The sequence below is a fragment of the Cryptomeria japonica genome, chromosome 6 (assembly GCF_030272615.1).
Source record: "Cryptomeria japonica chromosome 6, Sugi_1.0, whole genome shotgun sequence".
Lineage (NCBI taxonomy): Eukaryota > Viridiplantae > Streptophyta > Pinopsida > Cupressales > Cupressaceae > Cryptomeria > Cryptomeria japonica.
In genome coordinates, this window is record NC_081410.1 from 153,216,598 (window position 1) to 153,222,597 (window position 6,000).

The window sequence follows — 6,000 nt, forward strand, 5'->3', positions numbered from 1 at the left end:
GATCCCAAGAGGAGCACTCATCATCATGAGAGAAACCAAATGAATGCATCATTTTGTTACAAATAACCATCTTCATAATTTGTATTGTCCTAAATTTAAATATAAAGATCATTAAAGTGTAAACAATTAAGATGCATAGTAATCAACAAAAAATAATGATCAAAATATGGATGGTCATGCACACTAACCGCAACAACAACCTTCGAACAGTAACCCAATACCCCGCCCTTTCAAACATGCCTCCAACAAGATAATAAGGAGAAGCTCATCTTTATCATCACAATCAACAGTGGCACCACCGTCATCATAACAATCATAGCCCCAAATGTCCATAGCATCATCAAACACAACTTCCACACCAACCAAATGTCTATAGCATCATTCCCTTTGTTGTACCTTCTAAGATGTGTGATTTATATTGGGAAGGCATGTGTGAGAGAAGTATAATTCTACATTATTATATGAAGAATAGACAATTCATTCAAGCTATCTCTTCAATCAAATCTAGAAAAAAATGGAGTTTTTTAAATTTATTTGGCTTTAATTTATTATTAAAAAAAACATTTATTCAATAATTATATCAGAGTCTTATTTCAGAATTTAGTATAGTAAGTACCAATATTTGTTTTATGAATAACTTCTTTCAGATTAGATTGTGAAGAACTCTTCAAAGAAGTTATGACTTTATGAGAGATTTGATGAAGGTGTTTGTCATTTGTGATTTATCAATTTTTATTATAAATTCTTTAAGAATTTGTAAGAGTGTTGACAAATTTAAGTTATTTTTGAAGTGAGATTTTTTTGGACTTTAAATTTTATGACATCTAAATACAGTTTCAACATGAATGCTTAGCTTCTAAAGCATATTTATCACTTATTTGTATTTGACCCTGAGACCTCCTACACAGCAGGTGCACAACTTTGTCGTTGTGTTACGGGGACAACCCCTAAAGTTTTATTTCTTTATGTACAATACCATTTTTTTTCACACAAGGAGTAAAATTTTTTTAATCATAGAAGAAAATTATAAAATAGAAATGGCGAATGACCCAACAAAGAACAACAAATTAATTAGCCTTATCCTCCCTAGCTAATTGCTCGGACATATAAGATAATTCTAAAGGTAAATCCCCTCTCCCCAAACCTTTCCAATCCTGCAAATGTTCAGAAGCGCATTTGGCTTGACAATCTTCAAATGTTCAAGCTGAAGATCTACCAAATAGTCATAGCTAAATGTCAATTAGCAACATCCAATCATTTCTCATTCAACATATTCACCAACACTTGTGAATCAAATTCACAAATGATCCATTTCCATCCAAAAGCATATCCTCTCTCGATAGCATACAAGATGGAAAGAGCCTTCATGAAGTTATTCATGTGAAACCCTTCATATATGGAAAAGTAAATCTAAAAATTACCACCACTATCACTACTAATACCACCAACACCAATATGCCCAGAATTCCCCTTAGAAGATCCATTAGTATTTATCTTCAAAACTCCTTGAGGAGGAGGAATTCATCGTCCCACACTATCATTCTTTCACTTCGGTTGTCGACATTACGCAACAGTAGCAGTAGCAGTCCACTAAGTGGAGAAGCTCAACCTTCTAGAAATATCCACATCACTAGGATCCATTGCACCAAAAAAATCACACTTAGCCGAAACAGTTTCTTGAAGTGTGTAAACAATTTCACTCCACAATCGTTGGACAACCAACTTCACACCTTGAAAAATCCTACAATTCGTTTTCAACCAAAGATGTCATAAAATGAAAGTAGGCTCGATAGCCTCTAGAGTCTATTTGAAGAAAAAGGGTCTTGATATGAGTTTGGCCCAACCAACCTCAAAAGTGAGCATAGATTCTCCACCACAGATGCCAATTTTCCTGAGGTAAAGTACATTGAAAGAAAAGATGAGGCATAGATTCTTCACTTTGAAGACACATCACACAAATGGATAGACCCTAGAAACCACAAATAATAAAATTTATTTTTTCATTGATAGACATTTTATGTGGGCATTCATGAACAAAATTAAGTATTTTTAATGATTCAGTTCTATTCACCAAGCTTAAATCCTTGTCAGCCACTCCTCTTGCATTTAGAGTAGGAACAACATTAATATTCAACACTAATTGGTGGAAAACATACTCTAGCATGCTCCCTTTTGGTTGTCAGTGATCCCTAAGCATTTGTACCCAATGCCTAGTTTATTGTGCTTTTCCATGGCCAAATGCATAGTTGCACTTACATCTTGTTCATTTCTCACATTACAGTGGATATATGTTGACCAATGATAAATTTAGTATGTCTCACACTTGTAATTTTTTCATTTTATACTTAGAAATTTGAAAAATTTAATGAATTTTGGAAAGTCGTCTATTAAGGGCATGAATGCGGTCGGTCATTCATGGATGGGATTTTTTAAAAAAAATGGATGTTTATGAAAATTTGAAAGAAAATTTTAAAATAAGTGGTCTCATGAATATAGTGCAATTAAGTTTAAAATTTTAAGTAATTAAAGTTAGATTTATGGAGGGTTCAAGTCTATTTTTCAAGAATTGGTCTTCTCATGGATTATATTATATTGTACATTCAATATAAAAGAGTAATTCAATATTTATTAAAAAAATAATTTGTGGGAATTTTTAAAACTCATATGATTGACAAGTAATAGAAACAAGTTTAAGTTGGTGGGACTAGAACGCATATGTTCAAATCTTCAAACTAAAAAGTAAGGGCTACTATTATTATGGAAAAAAATCCAATAATCCTATAGCATATTTGTTTTTTTCTTTATGAAATCCCTACCCCTTAAAATAGACCCTAAAGATTCCTAATAAGACCTCAACCTTAATATATAAACTGATTCATTTGAGCAAGATCCATGAAAGGATGAATTACTTTTGGTATGCCTATCCTTTGGTGGACACTCCACATGATTGTTAGCTTTTATCAAGGCTATGTCCATTTTCCTTTAATTAAATCAATTCAATCAAATTAATGACAAGTGTGAGTCAAAATGACCAAATATTGAGCTACTACCCTTGGTAAGGACAACTTTGGTGGTATTATTCAAAGTATCGTAGGCTTTTCTAAGCTCTTTTTCATGTTTATGCTCTTCATTTATTTTCTTATCTCATAATTTTGATTAAAATTGAATGGTAACGACAACATTGATAGGAAATATACATGTGCATGCTCTTACTCAAGTTGTATCCAACAATTTAATTGCTTGCAAGACATCTACTTCCTCTACCTTTACTCGCCCACCCCAACAACTTGCACCTCCATCTCCACATCTCTTCCTTGTACAATTTTTCTTTCCCTTCTTTATTTATACTTAATAAATTATTTTTTTATTATTTAAAAATCATCATTATCCTTTTGTTTCATTCTAATTCCTCTTTAATAAAGAAGAGTCTCTACTTTTAGGTTGATGAGGATTATAATTATAATAAATTTCTTAACACCTTAAACAAAAGAAGTAGGGATTTTTTTAATCAAATGTTAAAATTCTAAATCTATAAGTGAATCCACCTCTAATATAATATAATAAGTTGTATTGCCTTCTACGAGCATGTTTTTTACAGGGGTGGGTTGTGAAATCTCATAATTCTCACTATATGTTAGGAATTTGTAGCTGACCAAGCATGAGCTTGGAATGTAGTTTCTATTTTAAAAGATTCCCTTTCTCTAAAAAGAATCAAACGCTTAGCTAGACAAAGAGGTACCAACAACCTAGGAGAGACTCTACTAAGATAATTTTACATCCCCAATAGAATTTTAAGAAATGTATAACTTACCCTATCTATATATTTACAAAATCCCAATTAAGAACATAATTTATTTTAGAGAAATTCTTCTTGAAAAAATTATAGCTCAAGGGAGTTTCAATCTTCAATTTTTGTCTTAAATATGTAAAGAAAACTTACCATTTAGTAATAGAAATTTTGAAAATGTATTCATACTTGCTGATACTAAAACTTGATGGTCTAAGTTTGATGATTGAGTTGTATTAGCAAGGATGAATTTCAAAATCTATGGTCCTATATATAACATGATCTTGTCATGAACTTATAAAACACAACATTCTTGATTTTCTTGTATAAATTATTTGATATTAGACATGCGATATTTAGAAATGCCTTTAAGATGTTTTATATGGTACTAGGGTTCTAGGACATATCCTTAAATATGAATATGTACAACCTAATTTAGATGATTTGATGCACATTTTGAATGGTACAATGATCAAATTAAATATTTTTTGGCATTATGATGTATGAATTTTTTTTTTTGAAAATGATGCAATGAAGAAGGTCATATTGTTGAAGTAGATTAAGATACCCATGTACTTGAAGATGAAAAATAATAGATTTGTGAAGCAAGAAGTGAAGGAAATGATGAGGGAATTGGTGGAAGGAGAGGATGTAAGAAAGGAAAGGTGTTGATGTATGTAGCTAGGTTGAAGCCCTTCTAGGGCCGACCTAGCACACCTAGCCTGTATTTGTATCTATCCCTAATTTGTACCTTGCAATTATGTTGTCCCCATAATGGGCGATAAACTTGTAATACACATATGTAACATGTAATGTAAATAGGGTAGACCCTATCACATGCAACTTGTAATTGCTTTGGGTGCCAAAATAAGATAATATTATTAAGGCCGACCTGAGGTGTCTAGGCGGACTTGACACATATATATACAAGTCATTCATGCATCAAAGGATACACACACACACATACACACCTTCATACAACGACCTCGTTCAACAATGATCAACGAACATCATCTACAATCAACAAATATCTTCTCAGGATAGCGAATTCTCTCCTAAAGATAGCAAACTACGTTTTTGGGACAACGAACTTCTTCCACAACAACGAATCCATTCAGAGGTTGCAATTCTTCTCCATTATCAACGAATGGTGTTTGTCTTCCTTGATCAACATTCAGGTGTTTTGTAGATAAGTCCATAATACTATTGTGCCCTAGTTTGAATCCATCACTCTAATATGCATATTCTATTGGTCTAAGTGCTTCAAGTGTTGAAGCAAACTTGTAAAGATTTATACTAATTTTGCCTAATAAGATCTTAGATTATTTTTGGGTTTCTCACCTCAAGAGGGAGGTTTTCCCAAGGTATTTTGGTGTTCTTTGTGTGCATTGTTTTGGTTGTCTATTATTATCTAAATTGCTACAGTCTAGTCCTAAAACTAACAAAAAGGAGAGAATGAAAGAGCTAGAGAATGATAATATAAAAATCATGGAAGGAGAGAGTAGAGTCAATTGAAGGCCTCAACTTGGAATTTTAGAAAATGATGCATATATTAATTGTTTAAACACTACAAGTTGGGAAGCACTAAGATATGTTATCACTATAGTTTATGTGATACTCCTCAAAATTCACATAGATTAATGGTAATCATATAAATTTTATTTTATGGTCATCATTTTATTTTATCAAGGAAAAAGAAGAGAATTTCAACATATATCATTTAATATCACCTAAATACCACATGACAATATTATGTTTGATGGTTGAGATGAAGGGTGCTCTTGTTAATAATTTTCAGCCAACCATCTCATCCCCCTTTATTTATGAACAACTAGTTTGATAATTAAAAAATGATGTACATACATTGAAAATAATTCAAGCTACATACAATAAAAAATCGTCATTTTCTACTTCCCTATTACATTAATGAGATAAGTAAATTTTTTATATAGTAGAGTTAAACTTAAGGTTTATATATCATTTTTACTATCATAATAGTAACCTTTAGCATACTACTTTTTACACCAATTTTATCTAAGAAAAAAGTCATCTGCAAATATTACTTTGTGGGTTTTTTTTCTTTCAAAATGTTTGGGTTTCATACCTCTCACAATATCCATCATTTTTTTTGGTGAAATGATGCCACTTTTGATGGAAAGAAATTATGTTTCATATTTTCCTATTCAACTAACCATGGACACAAGACATTCTTT